Here is a 17,021-nt window from a genome sequence, read left to right as displayed (position 1 = left end):
GAGATTTGCTGATAGGGATTGTACATTGTTTGGGCAGCTGCATGGTGGATGACGGGTTGTTGAGGGGGAGGTGGCGCATATTGCTGCATGTGCTGCGAGGCTTGCTGTTGATATGGGACTTGAGGTTGGGATTGAGGAACATAAGCTGGCTGTGGGATAAATGGATTGCTTTGTGGAGGTAAGGTATAAGATGGTTTAGAGGCTTCGGGAAAGGTATAAGATGGTTGTGAGGCTTGTGGGGTTTGACCAATATATGTGGGTTGTGCCCCCATTTGGGATGGTATCTGCAAATAATTGGTGGTCGGTTGGGGTGGTGGATTACCTCCTAGAAGTGGCATTGAAAAGTAGTTGGTAATTGGAGGTAATGGATTAGTTGGTGGTGGAGGTGGTGGGAATTGAAAGCTTGGGAATGGAACTGATGGGGTTTGATAGCTTTGTGGCTGGATTTGGAAGCTTGGTAGAGTAGTGGTGGGAGCTGGGGTCACTTGGGAGCTTGGTAGAAGATTGGCAGTAGCTTGTGGGTTTTGATAGCTTTGTGGAGTGAAGGTAGTAGCTTGTGGATTTGTGGCTGGTGGTATTGAGCTCCCAAGACTTAATGGAAATGATGGGATTGTACTTTGGGCTGTGGTGAACAAGCTGGGGGCGATGAAAGGTTGATTACTTGGCCCCATGGGTGGCATCCCTGTTGTATATTGCTGAGGTTGGCCAAAGATGCTAGCACTAATTTGGGAGATGGGTGGATTTGGAAGGCTAGGTGTGGGAGCAGCAACAATAGTGAAGGGGGTGAACGGTGAGGTGTTTTGAGTAAAGGGGGTTTGGAGCGAAGAGGTATGAACCAAGGATGGAGTGGTGGTGGCTGGGTTGGCTTGCGGCATGGAGATTTCAACTTGGGTGGATGATGGTATGTTTGGGTCTGTTGGGTCATATGGATTGGCTGGAAGCTCTTCTTTTGGAATATATTGAGGATAATTTGGATCATAAGAGCCTATGGGTGGTGGCAGCTGCCCAAACAATGGGTGAGATGGATCTGATAATGGAGGGGGTCTTCCAAAGTCAAAGGTTCCTACATTGTCCCTTCGAAAATTAGCCATGATTGTCTCTTTGTTTTTGTCTATAATGACGTTTACCAATACTGCATTTCCTGGTTGGTTCATGAAATCTTCAATGTCAGTAGGTGATGGCATAGCTTTCTCTGGGCTAAAGGATGGTTGAGTGCTCAAGGGGGGTGAGGTTGTTCGATCCAAATGATAGGGCTCCATTGTTTCTTTCTTCTTGGCTAAGCGAGTGACGGGTGGCATGAAAAATGCTCCTAGGGATGAGATACAATAATGTTGATGGATGCAAAAGGGGGAAGGCTTTTCTATGCAAATGATTTCCTAGGTTGAGGCAAAGCTATATGAAAAAACCTAAGGAGGATTGGGTTGGGGATTCTAACTTCAAAGATATGTTGTCAAAGCACAAAAGGTCTGCTTTCCTATGTGCAAGCTTGGTGGTGATTGTGTCAACTTAAGGATAGACTGATGATCCTTTAGGAAGAACACGAGATTGACCACTTGTGGATCCCAACCTTTAGCTCAAGGTGATGAGGGATAACAAGTGACAAAGCTAGATTACCCTAGACAAAGCTCTGTCAAAGGGATAACCTTGGTGAGATTGGTGGATTTGGAAGATTTTAGGAATGGAAAACTTTTAGCAAGGTGACAACAATTTTGAAAGCTTAGATGTGCAAATTTTCAATTACTGGCTAGATGGTATGATTCTAAATGAGATGGATGAGCTAATAATGCTTAAGGGGATAACCTAAGATGGCTGGCTTTTCTACAAAGATGACTCTAAAGTGAAGCTTATCCAAGAAGATGTGGAGAAACAAGGGTGTCTAATCATAGAAATCATGCCTAGTTGGTAAGGCATAAGCAGGATTAACTCCTGGATGTTGTCTAAATTTGATGGTGCACTCTAACCAGGCCTCTTGAAGTGCTTCGTCGGTAGCTTTGTCCTCTGCTTTGTGGAGTTTGGCAATTCGTGGGCTTGGTGTTATTTCTTTTCTCTTCACTGAAAGTTCTTGGTATGCTAGAGATGGCTTGAGTTTGACCTTGTGAAACTTCTGTTTAGGTTTGGGTTGTTCCGACATAAATTCTTGAATTTTCTTGGCTTTGGGAAAAATCTCAGTTGTTTTGCTTCAACTTGTTCAACTTCCAAAATAGGTAGTGACTACGCTAAGTGTGCCCTAAGCTAGGATTGACCAAGTTTGGCAAGCATTCATTCAATAAATAAAAACAAGCAATAGATAGGAACACCCAGATAGAAGTTTGTGGTTCTCAGAATGTGATACTTGTGCCGAGGAGTGTGTATGTTCTACAAATGTTTCGATCAGTCACTCCAAATACATTAACATCCTAGGTGGTTTTCTGCAAGGCTAACAGTTGGTTTAGCTAGGGATTCCTCGATATACACAAGGTACGTGAGGCCCAAATCCGTAGATGAGACTAAAAGGATGTCACACAGCCAAGAGGAGCGGTAACCCACTTCTCCTCTTTCACTTCTCAAGGGTATAAAGTTCCTTGAGGCTTAGCCCGAATGAAAAAATCTTGATCCCAAGAGAGGTGTCTTTCGATTCACCTCCCGATTCTTATACTCCGCCGAAACGTTGGAGTTGAGGTCGTCCAAGGGGTGATGAAATCCCCAAGCAAGCCTCCTAAAAAGGAACAAAGTTTTGGATCCTAATCTTATGCACCCAAGATGGCCTCGAAAGACGATAAGGGGAGAGAAGACTTGGATGACCTTGGGCTAAAAAACACGCTTGTTCTTTTACCAACTGACTCTTATGTGTGCTAATCTAGACTTTGCAAGCACTCATGTTTAAGAGACAATGTTCAATTCCAACTTGAAGCGCCAACAAAAGTAAATCGATCAAAGAATGCAAACAATAAGAAGAGTTAGGGTCAACCAAAGGAAACTCGCGTGCCCAGAGGCCCTCCACGTCAAGTATCGATTAATTTTCTTTAAGGCATTCAAGATTGAGTGTGAGTTTTTTTTGAGCCCAAAACAAAAGTGTGTGAGATTCAATTTCAAGCGCGCGCTCGGAGGCTCTCCACGTCAGTTTTTTGTTCAATTTTAGTGCCCAAACTTGAAGTGTGATCGATTTAATCTAGAGTTTTGGCCATTTAAGAATTTTGATAAAGTTAAAGCAAACGTTCAAAGACCAAGTGAGTGAGTTAGATTGTGGAACATTTAACACCTTTTTCAAGTAGACCCATCCCCATAAATGGTGCTGAGATTGCAACCAATGGTTAATATTTGATGGGTGATTAGAAAAGAGGTGAGTCCAAGGAACTACTCAAATTGATTTTTTCAAATTTGTATTTTAACTTAACAAAGTTTCTTAAATGTCCAAAAATCAAACTTTACCTAGATTGCATGTGGAAAAGAGATTTGTTTTGTTCAATTTTAGAAGCTCCAAATGAAGTGTTTGATATGCAATGGTTAATTGATCCTTGGCATTCAAGATTGGATTTTTTGTTTTAAGCATGCATTCCAAGGAAAGTTGATTTTAATCCATGACATTCAAGAGTGTGTTTTGAGCAACATTCATTCAATGGAAAATGTGTTTAACCATTCAAGTTCATTTTTTTAGCAACATGCATTCAAAGACAAATGGTTAAACATTCAAGTTCATTTTTTAACAACATGAAAACTTGCAAGAAATATGGTTAGTGGTTCCATATGTGCTCCAACCTGTAATGAGACAAAAAAAAGCAATTTATTTAGTTAGCCAAAATCTTAAAAAATGAGAGCTTAACTATGGGAAAAAAAATTTTAACTTTTTTTTGTTGTTTTTTCTACGTGTAAAAATGCTTAAAATGGTGTAAATCCTACACAACATAAGCAGGCAGAGACAACAGTCTATCAAGCGGAGACGCCAAAATACGAAGATGCGAAAATACAGAGACGCTAGTATTCGGAGATGACAGAACAGATTTGCGGCACAGAAAACAAGTGACAAGCAGAGACGCCAATTTGCGCAAATGCGGATTTTCGCAGACGACGATTTGGATTGGCAGTGGCAAAGACGTCGATTTGCGCAGATGCAGATTTTTGCAGACGTCGATTTGCGCAGACGCGGATTTTCGCAGACAAAACAGGTTGCAGACGCCAAAACTGCGCGAAAAAAGTTTAAAAATGCAATTTTTTTTTAGATGGTATTTCTTCTTCCTAAGTGCGTTCTTTAACCTGCAAAAACAAACAAAACACCCTCACAACACACTCAAACAACAACAAACATTAGATGGTTAGAAAAAATGACATATAGATGAAAATAGATGATTAAATGACCCATAGTGGGGTCCCGCCGGGCGTGCCAAAATATAGAACAAGAATTAGTATGCAAAGAACATTAACAAATAAAGTAAATATTCACAAACCAAAAACTAAATTCACATATGTTCTTAGACAAAGAAAGACAACAAGAAGTGCAAACTTCACAAGAGAAAACACTCCATGCTTTCTTGATTCTGTAGATGTGTCCTTTTGCTGTGGATGTATGCTCAAGATGCTCAAAAGCTGCTTCAATGGAGATGGGTAATGGAAAATTGGTAGCTTTGTGAGCTCTCAATTTGGCATTATAAGGGTAAGATTGATGGCTTTGGTTCTCAAAATAGCATGGTAACTTTAGCTCAAAGATTGTTGATGAAATGGCTTGGGATGGGATTCAATTTATAGGCTAAGGGGTAGAGGGATGGAGGGCTTAGATGCAAGGATGGATGAAGGCTTAAGGAGGGCTAGAATGCAATCAAAGGAGAGCACATGGATTGTGCTTGTTTAGCACCAATGGGAAGGTGACACTTGTCACAAGGAGGATGAGTGTGAGAGGGTAGCGTAAAGGGTTGGTTAAAGGCATGATGAGTGGGGTTGAGTATGTAAGAGGGATGTAAGAGGAATGAGTGTGGAAGAGGGAAGAGTGTGGAAGATGGGTGTAAGAGTCATGAGTGGGCTTGTAAGAGTCTTTTATGTTTTGTAAGAGCACTCATGACTTAGTGGTTGGGTTTTTTGAGGGGAGACTTTGGTTTGGATTAGGAAAGTCTTAAAATTGTTTAAGGAATGTGACAACATTAGGGGGTGGATTAGGCTTGGGTTTAGGATTAGATTAGGGATGTTAGAGATGTGCAAGTGGATGGCATTAATGAGGGTGGGTGAATTAGTGGCTAAGCTTGGTTAGTATGGGTGGACGGGGTGGATTAGGCTAAATGGAGGATTAGAGATAGGTTAGGGGTTTTTGAATTTGAGGATTTCATTTATCAAATAGATTTATTTAATAAATGGGGATTTTTGGAATTAGATAGGAGAAAAGGATTTAATTGATAAATAATAGATTATTTGATTTATCAATTAGGACTATAGATGATTAATTAAATTAATCAACTAGGGATGGCAAAGGATTAATTAAATAAGAATTTAATTAATGATGCCTTTAGAGATGGCTAAATTAGATTACCAAAGCAGTGTAATCAAATTTAGGTGTCCACAGTTGTTAGAGCTGTAGAGATTGAAATCTAGGCAAATGTTGTGAGTTGATCAGAGATCTAAAATCAGCAAGATATGTTGTGAATTGTAATCAGGTCAAAACCCCTTATTGTTACTCTCTAGCAATTGTATCAATTAGGGTAAAATCCTATGGACTTAGGTTGGTTTAATAGCCATTTGTAAATCCTTTAATAGGGTGGCATTCCAAGTGAATGTTCTAAAGTCCTGTAACCAAGCCCACTTCTAACAAGGTGGATAAATCCTCTAACCAGGTCACACTTAATAGTGTGTTGTAGCCTTTAACAGGGCGGGCCTTTCACATGACATCACTTCAGAAGAGTGAGAATTGAGTAGCATGTTACTGGTGGTTTTTTCCAAATTATATTTCCACGTAAATCATTATGTTATGTGTTAATTATTCATGTGTTATGCTTGCATGTTGATTTACAATAACTTGCTAAGTAGGAAAGGTTTAAGCTTGAATAAAGAATAGTTTAATAGGCTCACTTTCTTGATGAAAAAGTTTGAATTGGACATTTTTACCTTGAATAACTAATTCACCCCCTCCAGTTATTCTAAAGCATTTCTAACAATTGGTATTAGAGCCATCTGCTAATTTAGTTTAAAGGTACTAGAAATAGGAAGATCAAAATGTCGAAGAGAGAATTTCCCAAGCTCAACAGAGATAACTTCGTTGCATGGAAAAGTCTAATGAAGCTACACCTTGGATCAATAGGTGACTATGCAAAAACCTCAATTGGAGTGGAACATGTAGATGTAGTTGGACCCCTTTCTATAGATGATTTGAACAAAAGGAAGAAGCACAACCAGGCAATGCTAGAGATTGCCTCTACACTCAACTATGCTGAATTTTATGGCATCAAAGGATGTAATTTTGCATTCAAGATGTGGAAAGCCTTGTCAGATATCTATGGAGGAGATTTGAATGTGAAAAGAGAAAAAAGAGAAACCCTTAGAGGAAAGTTTGATGACATGAAAATGGAAGAAGGTGAAAATGTTGCTCAATATGCTGCTAGAATGAAAGAAGTGGTAAGTTCGATAAGAAGTTTGGGTGGTCAGTTGGAAGATGATATTGTAAAAAGAAAATACTTAATAACCCTGCTCCCTATCTATGCCATTAGAGTTTCAGCCATCCAAGAGTTAAGGTGTGTACTAGGAAACACACTAACCTTTGAAGGTATAGTGGGAAGACTTACTGCATTTGAGTTGTCCAACTTTGATAACTATAGACCTGAGAATCTTGAGTTTACTTTCAAGGCCAAGCTAACATTGAAAGACATTAAGGAGGTGAAATCAAAGAAGAAGAGTGGAAAAGGAAAACATGCATCCAGTGATACCAGCATAGACGAAGAAGATGTGGAACAATTGGAAGTATTATTAGCTAGAAGATTTCACAGAGACAAAGGTAAATTCAAAGGTAATTTTCCTATCATTTGCTTTGATTGCAATGAAGTAGGACATATTGCTGCAAGGCGTACATAGAAGAAGAACTTCAAGGAAGGAAATAATTACAAAAACAAAGGAGAAGATGACAACAGAGATTACAAGGACAAAAGAAAAAGATACTACATTGTTGACGAATATTATGATGAGAATGATGATGAAGTAGTCTATGTAGCCATGAAAGATGAATCAAATGAAGATGAGGAAACAACACTGGTAACCTATGTGAACAAAAATGACAAGTGAATCATAGACAATGAATGCTCACATCACATGGTAGGAGATTAAAGTAAGTTTATTACCTTTACTCAGTATGATAGAAATAGTGTTAGATGTGGTAATGATGCTCCATGTAAGATCAAAGGAAAAGGTTCTATTAAACTTACAGAGAAAATCTCATGTGATAATGCATACTATGATGAAGGATTGAACTATAATCTACTGAGTGTGTCACAACTAGGCAATACAGGTTGCAAAGTAGAATTTGGAAACAAAATTGCCAAAATCTATGACACTGATGGAAATCTGATAGGAAAAGGTGAGTAAACTAGGAGTAATATGTTTTACCTAGATATGGAAGATGCAACCTATCTTGTTGTTAGACTTGATGATGTTTGGTTATGGCATAAAAGACTGTGGCATGTTAACTTTGACAATTTGATTTGCATCAGCAAGAAGAAAGTCAGGCAGTTGCCAAAGCTGAAGAAACCTGAAAACACAATGTACAAACAATGTCAACTAGGAAAGATGACTAAATCTAGTTTTTAAAAAAAAAATCACTTCCAAAGAAGTACTAGAGCTAGTCCATATAGACTTATGTGGCCTAATAAAAGTTCAAAGCTACCAAGGAGACATATACATAATTTTGTTTTTGGATGACTACTCTAGGATGATGACTACTATGTTCTTAAAGAAAAAATCTGATGTATTTCAAACGTTCAAGTGGTATTTGGCCAAAGTTGAGAAGGAAACAAAAAAGAGTCTAAAGTGCCTAAGATCAGATAGAGGAGGACAGTTTACATCAAAAGAATTTGAAACATTTTACAATGACTAAGGTATTAAAAGACAAACATCAACACCTAGAACTCCACCTTAGAATGGCATTGTAGAGAGAAGGAATAGATCAATGATAGATTGTGCAAGAACATTGTAGATGGAGAAAAATGTTGCTCTGAAGTACTAGAGAGAAGTTGTGAGTACTGTAGTTTACACCTTGAATCGAGTCCAAGTCAAGAAAGGTACAAATGCAACATCTTTTGAATTATGGTATGGTCATTCACCTAGTGTAAAACATTTCAAAGTATTTGATTGTAAATGCTATATTCTTAATGATACTAGAAATGGAAAGTTTGATGCAAAGATTGATGAAGGCATATTCCTTGGATACTCCACTAGAAGTAAGGCATACAAGTGTTTAAATACTAACACTAATAAGATTCTGGAGAGTGCAAATGTAAATTTTGATTAACATGCATAAATCTAAGTTGATGAATCTAAGAAACCAAAAGAGTATAGAACATTTATATACTTCTATGAAGGAATGCCTATTGAAGATGAAACTGCCAATCAAGTTGGGGATCGACAAAAAATCTCAGTATCAGTCGAGTCACAACTAGTGAATGTCGAGCTGCATTCAGAAGTTGAGTTGTAGAATGAAGAAAATGCACACTTTAACTCTAAAAATAGTACACATGGAAGAGAAAATGAATTAATAGACAGTGATGTGCAAAGTGACTCTAAATTTGAAGAACCAAACATGGAAAGAAGGACTAAACCAAGACTAGCCATGTATGTGAAAAGACATCACCCTACAAAACAAATCATTAGTGACAAGGATGCAAGACTAATGACAAGGAATAGACTAAGGAATGAATCATGTTTGATTAACAAGATTGAAACTAAAATAGTGAAAGATGCACTACAAGATTATGACTAGTATAAATCTATGAAAGAAGAGATAGACTAGATTGAGAAGAACAAAACCTAGACCCTAGTTCCTAGACTAGCCGATAAGAATGTGATTGGTACAAAGTGGGTGTTTAGGAACAAACTTGATGAGAATGGTGAGATAATAAGAAACAAAGCCAGACTAGTCTACAAAGGCTATGCATAAGAAGAAGGACTGGATTATGGGGAAACATTTGCCCCTATTGCAAGAATGGAAGGAGTCAGAACACTACTTGCATATGCTACTTATAAAGGTTTCAAAGTCTACCAAATGGATGTGAAGTCTACTTTTCTGAATGGTATACTGGAAGAGGAAGTCTACATAGAACAACCAGAGGGATTTGTTAATGACAAAAACAAGGATATAGTTTGCAAATTGCACAAGGAACTCTATGGTTTGAAGCAAGAACCTAGAGCACAGTATGAGAGACTACACAAGTATCTTGTGAAGATAGGATTTGAGAGAACAGATGACAACAACAGCCTGCACGTCAAAGCAGAAAAAGGTTAAGAGATTCTGATATCTGAAATATTTCTTGATGATATAATATTTGGAGGAAAAGATATTCTTTGCAAAGATTTTTCTAATCAAATGAAACATGAGTTTGAGATGTCAATGTTTGGAGAAATCAAATTCTTTGTTGGATTGAAAATACATCAACTAAAGCATGACATATTTGTGACCCAATCAAAATATATCAAGGAGATACTCAAGACATTTGGGTTAGAAGATTCAAAACCAGTTAGCACACCAATGGTGACAGGACATAAGCTATCCAAGAATGATGAGTCTGCTAAAGTGAATCAGACATTGTATAGATCAGTGATTGGAAATTTGTAGTATGTTATACATAGTGGACCAGACATTGCATTAGCTATTGGAATAGTGGCAAGATTTTTTACTAATCTAAGAGAAAATCATCTGATGGTAGTAAAAAGAATACTAAGGTACTTAAAAGGAACTGATGACTTTGGCTTGTATTGTGAGAGGAGTGAAAAGGTTTGAGTTGAGAGCCTACACTGATGCAAACTAGGGAGGTAATATTGATGACAAAAAAAGCACTAGTGGAGGAGCACTTTTCTTAGGGAAAATATTGATTACTTGGACTAGCAAAAACAAAAGTTGTACCTCATAGTCCACAGCAGAAGCTGAATATGTTGTAGTTGCTATCAATTACACCAATATTGTATGGATCAAACATCTATTGCAAGGTATGAAGGAAGAGGTAACGAAACTTGTGATACTTTATTGTGATAACACAAGTGCCATCAACATATCAAAGAACCCTATGATGCATGCTAAAACTAAGCATATTGCAATTAAGTATCACTATGTAAGAGAATTGGTGGAAGACAAGCAAGTGAGGATGGAATATGTCAGCTCAAAGGAATAGATTGCTGACATCTTCACAAAAGCACTACCGAAAGATGCTTTTGAGTATCTTAGAAGTAAGTTAGGGGTAATACCCCCAAGTCAAGGCTACTTAAGAAAAAGCAAGAATGCCCTGCATCAAATGAGTTGATTGTCTGAAATATTATAAATTAGTCACAAGCAAGGTGACAAAGGGAGAAAGTGGAAGTTCTAAAAGATGCTATACTTGCATGGTAAGATGCTAAAATAATATGCCTTTGACATTGTTGTCAAAGAGGGAGAAATAGAAAAAAAATGATCAACAAAAAGAGGGAGAGATATGTAGAAACCGATCAACAACATTTGAGGAGAAAGAGCAAAGAGCAGAAACATATCAAAAAAGGAAATAGCAGCTCCAAGGGAGAAAATAGTAGAGATAAGAATCAATCTAAGCAAGATAGTTTATTGGCAAAAGAATTCATAGGAAGTCATAAGCTAGTTTATGTTACTAATAGAATGAATAGTTTTTAGTATAGTTTTCTTTTTGGCATTTGACTTACTATTCTAACCTAGTTAGCATTTTGAGAACTTGGTTGAATAGTTTGGTCTGATGGTTGATCAGTTTGGTTTGCCATCAATGCCAACAAAGGAGATTGTTGGAAATCTGATTGAAAAGATCATTTTTGAAGATCAAAGAGGGAGGTTGTTGTAAAGGAATGTTTTCAATCATTGTTTTTTCATTGATGTCAAACCTGCTATTTGTAGGAATGACAATTTTTTATAAGATCCAAGTACTATCACCTAATTGATTGATGAAGAGGATTTGATCAACAAAATCTAACAAGAACACCTAAGGGGAAGGTTGAGTTATGGTTTTGTAATGAAGTGCAAGGATCAGTTAAGACATTGATAAAATGATGTATTGATAATATACTTGAAGATACAGAGGTTGGCCACACTTAGAAACTTTAAAAGTATAAGTTGTAATGAGATTGAATGCAAAGCTTAACAAAGTTTATTAGTGAGTACCAACCAAGCTAGTTGAAGTCAAGCAAATCTTCAGTTAGAGCCAAGAAAAATCTAATTTGTGCCAAGTAGAAGGATTCAAGCATGTTCACGTGTCGAGTAAATGAAAAACTTAGTAGATGTCAAGTGAATCCATAGTAGGTGTTGAGCATCAATAAAATGTAGTTGATACTGAGTAACACAGTATGTGTCAAGCACCAAAATTTCAATAGTGTCGAGCTACTACATTATTGGAAAAGTCAAAGATTCACCAAATATGAGCCGACAAGGTTGTTATCTTGAATTTTGTGATCTAGTTGGAGGATAAGGATGATGAGCTAGAAGCATAGAATTTTATGTAAATTTTTTTTGAGAGAATTCAAGAGGATTCTTCGAGATGTTTCTAGAAGAAACAAAATATGGGTTTGATTCAATGAATCCTACCCAATCTATTTGAACTCAAATTAAAGGATGGAAGAGTCGAGCAAAAAATAGGATTCCAGACTTCTATTTAAGGATTTGTAGGCCAAGAAGCAAGAGTTGTTGGTGTGCCAAAATTTCTAAGTGGTTGAAGGATGTCAAGAAGAAGACATCAAGGCGCAAGAAGAACAGAGCATAGTGACTCTACTTCGATAAGTGATTAGAGAGGGATGATTTCACTAGTACATTGAGGATGAAGACTTAAGGAGATAAAGCTTGAGAGAAGGACAAGCTATCAGAGTTGCAGAGATTGAAAGCCATGCAAATGTTGTGAGCTGATCAAAGATCTGAAATCAACAAGATAAGTTGTGAATTGTAGTCAGGCCAAAACCCCTTATTGTCACTCTCTAGCAATTGTATCAGTTAGGGTAAAATCCTATGGACTTAGGTTGGTTTAATAGCCATTTGTAAATTCTTTAACAGGGTGGCATTCCAAGTGAATGTTCTAAAGTCCTCTAACTAGGCCCACTTCTGACAAAGTGGATAAATCCTCTAACTGGGTCACATTTAATAGTGTGTTGTAGCCTTTAACAGGGTGGGCCTTTCATAGGGCATCACTTTAGAAGAGTGAGAATTGAGAAGCATGTTACTGGTGGTTTTTCCCAAATTGGGTTTCCACGTAAATCACTATGTTATGTGTTAATTGTTCATGTGTTATGCTTGCATCTTGATTTACAGTAACTTGGTAAGTAGGAAAGGTTTATGCTTGAATGAAGAACAGTTTAATAGGCTCACTTTGCTTGATGAAAAAGTTTGAATTGGACATTTGGACCTTGAATAACTAATTCACTCCCCCTTCTTAATTATTCTAAAGCATTTCTAACATATATATATACATATATAATAGATATATATGTAAATATATATGTATATATATATATGTATATATATATATATATATGTATATATATATATATATGTATATATATATATATATGTATATATATATGTATATATATAGATATATATATTATATATGTATGTATATATATATGTATATAGATATGTATATATATATGTATATATACATACATATATACACATATATACATACATATATACACATATGTATATATATATGTATGTATATATATGTATGTATATATATACATACATATATATATACATATATATGTATGTACACACACACACACACACACACACACACACACACACACACACACACATCTATATATATATATATAGAGTAGTTGAATCTAAAGTGAAAATTGTTAATTGAGTTTCTATTAAATGTTTTGGTGTTTTATATAGATACTCTTCATTTTCTAATTGGATTCTTGCAAAATTGGTTAGTGGTAGAATATATTCGGAAGATGTTTTGCATTATACAAGATCCATTAATATTGATACAAGATTCGTTCTTGCATGTCATTTTGATAAGTTTTCATATTGTGTTGTTTATTTGTACATGATTCATGGCTTTGAGAAATGTGCTAATTCATTATTACCCATAGGGTGCTAGGTCATGCCCTTTAAAAATGTCACACATGAAGACAAATCTTGGGCGCTAATTTTGGTCTTGCCCCGATAAAAAAAAGGTTATTAATGACATTTTATATATAGTATGCTTCAAATTAATGACATGTAATCTATTCAATATGAACTAATGTAGATTTTATATTGTAGGGAAACCATGGTTGTGGACATTTTAGGTGATTTGATGTTGTCCACTCTACAATTGCACATGTTGAAGGAAATGAGTGCATAATGTGGAAAGCACGAGAGGTAGCTAGGGTTGGCATTGCTTTAGTCAAAGCTAATATGCATGATGAAGGAAATGAGTACAAAATGTGTAAGGCACGAGAGGCTGAAATAATCTTTTTACGTTGCCTTTTATGTGTAATTATTGGTCCTCTATGTTGGAACCTTATGTGACAATTAATAAAGATAGAACATTACTACGAGTTTTATGAGTTTTGTATACAAATATTTGGCAAAATTATTGTAATGTCATAGCAATTTATAAATTAATGTAGTTTTTTTCTTTGGAGCCACCAAACATACATTTAAATTAGATATATTAAATTCAATTGTAGGTGAGGTAATAGGCTTTAATTTTAATTGTGGTGACTAATTATATATAAAATGATGAATAAATAATACTAGTTTGATAACTATCTTGTGTATAATTAATTGTTCATTATCGTGTGTAATTTTTTTAATATTGCCAATAATTTAATCAAAAAAATATATAAAATAAAATAAATTACCTTTTTCAAAAATAAAAGGTAAACCAACTCAATAAAATGTTAAAGGGAAAATATTGAATAAAAAGAAAAATATAAGAAATAATGTTACTCCTATTCTAGTTTTACACAACCAAACATGGAATAAACATATTCCCCATCAAAATCCTAGTGAACCAAATAGAGATTATGATTACATATTCTCATTTTGTATTCTCAAATTAACAGATCTAGAATATGTATTCCTATTCCTGCAACCAAACAAGCCCTTAGACAATATTGGATTTGTGAATTATGCACAACCTTGCCCCCTTTTATAACTAGCTTGCAAAAATTTAATAATAGAAACAAATTAATCAAACAAAATTCAAAGGAAGAAAAAAAGACCAAACTATGAAGCAAGAAAATTGTTTGTTTTTATAGCAGAGTATGCTCTTAAATTTTTCATTGCAGAGCTTAAGAAAAAAAAAATACAGTCCTTACATTTCACATATTAATCCATATTTTAAAAAACTTTTCTATCCACAAATCTTCGTAGAATAAATTATAGGTCACTTTCTTGGTAGAATTCTTTGAACTCTAAGGGCCCATTTGGCTGCTAGAATAGGAATAGAAAATTTGGAATAGATTTTCTATTTTCTATTTGGTTCGTCAATTGGAATAGGGAATAGGAATGTACATATTCCCATTTTGCCTCTTAAATGAGCTTATAGCCATTCCAAAAAATAATTTTTATTGGAATAGTCATTCATATTCCCAATATGCATGTCTATTCTCCATTCATATGCCTGCAATGGATGAATAAAGGGAGAGAGATGTGTCTAGCTATGGAGAGGAGACACATTATAGTGATATCATGTTAGAGGACTTTGACAATAATATTTATATTTTGTGATGATATAAATATATAGAGATATAAGAGATGGAGATGAACAAAAAGTGATAGAAAGAGACAAAGCATAGAAAGATGTAGCTAGAGATGGAGGGATAAAGAGAGTTAAAGAGAGGTAAATAGTTATAGAGAGGGAGAGCTTATAAAATGATCTAGAGAGAAAGACATAGAGTTATTCAAAAAGACTAATGTCATTTTCCTTATCCATCTTGTCTTTATATATCTTTTCATAATTGATCTTCAACAATATATCTTAGACATACCTATTACATACCAAGATGCAATTGGTACAATATATCTTAGACATACGTATTAGACACATTGCTAATTACGTATTTGTCAACTTTATTCCATGAGCATACACTAATGTTCTCAATCTATAATTGTAACCATTTATTTGTTAGCTTCATTCTATGTGCATATGCTAAAGTTAGCAATTAATATGTCAGCTCGAAGACATGCAGTCACGTAGTACAATAACTTTAAAATATTTCACATGATCAAAATTTAACCAAACATTCCATCTTCCAAAAGACATTCCAAATTCAACCAAACATTCTACTTTTCCAAATTAGGTTGCGTGGAATGCATTGCAAGCTCTTTGATGCGAATCAACCTTTTATTAAATTTGAGAAGCTTTAAGGAGCCATCAAAATGGCTGAGAGCATGCATGCCCCATGCAACCCATCTCACCTAGAGTGTATTGACTCCTCCTGCCATGACTCACATTACTAAGCATGATGGACATTTTAAGTTTAATTCAATATAGGGGAGAGGACCCAGTACTTGAACACCCTAACTTTGCACTTATTAAAATTCTACATGGAAATTTCAAATCACTCCCAATTTTTTATAGTAGCTTATTTGGTGATTCATCTACTTATAACTAAGTTTTCAAGTCCACATCATCAATTATTATGCCATGATAGCATGTTTTTTCCAAGTTGTACAAAATAATCCCAAATAAAAAGTGAGAGCAATGGTTGTGCAAATAGGGTACCCATAATTGCACAGCTGATGTGACATCACATCATTAGCTACTTTTTAGAACAAAAGGTTCATTTTATTAAATTTTGGGTAATCATCATTGTACCAATAACTTTAAAGTCACAAGTATTAGGGAAATGTTGTCAAAAAATATGGGCATTAAGTGAGTCAGTGTAGGTATCAAGTGAACAACTCCTATCACAACCATTAGAACCTGTTCAATACTAGATCCTCTCCCCTAGTGAATTTTATGTGTAAATTATGATATTTGAATTAATAAATAAGGAATTTAAATTACATTTGCGAGACCAATTAATTTGTGTGCTATAATTGTTTCAAGTTGATCCCTTTGTTATGGTCTAAGCGGTTTTGTTTTTACTTTGTTTTTAAATTAAATTTCTTTTTAGATTTCTTAATTAGACATGGATGTCTTTTAGTCTCATTTAATTGATGTTGTAGTTGTGGGTGTCCTTAGTTATATTCTGTAAACTTATAAACAAATGAACTTAGATAAATGATATTTAAATAACATAGTTGTTCTTAGTTTTCATTTGGTTAATGAGAGTGAGTTCTTCCTTCAAAATTCTAAGTAGGTAATAAAAAATGTGCTAGAGGTTTTTAATTCATATTTCCCAGTTTCATGTTCTAAGATTACTCATCATAAGTCATCCAATTTTTTTTTTTTTATAAAGTTTGAAACTACACCAAGTTGAATTTTTAAAGAGTGGAATCGTGTAAAATATCGTCAAATTACTTGATATTTGGGCATTGTCTTTGGTCTTGGGGTCCCCATCTTTGATATGTGGTGCTTATTTATTATTGAACTCCAAAACACAATTTGGAATTTGAGACATAAATTTTTGTCATTAGTAGGAAAAGCTCAAATTATGAATTGTATATTTCTTGCATTTGACATCTACTTTTCTTCTTGTTGGATGTCTTAGAAGAGGTTATACAAGGACTTAATTATGATCATCTTTCTTTTTAGGGTATAATTGGTATGGAAAAATAGGTTTCAAGTAGTGATAGTGCTATTAGGATTCAAATATGTAGTTTCTTAGTCAATCTCATTGACCCATGTTTCATGAGTAGTGGTTCACACAAACCCATCTCTCATGTGAATGATGGAACACTTATCACTCATTATATCTAGGTCATATACTCATAA

This window comes from Cupressus sempervirens, chromosome 10 (assembly GCF_028749045.1).
Source record: "Cupressus sempervirens isolate cs-2001-9-10 chromosome 10, ASM2874904v1, whole genome shotgun sequence".
In the NCBI taxonomy this organism is placed as follows: domain Eukaryota; kingdom Viridiplantae; phylum Streptophyta; class Pinopsida; order Cupressales; family Cupressaceae; genus Cupressus; species Cupressus sempervirens.
Note: the sequence above shows the minus strand (reverse complement) of the source record.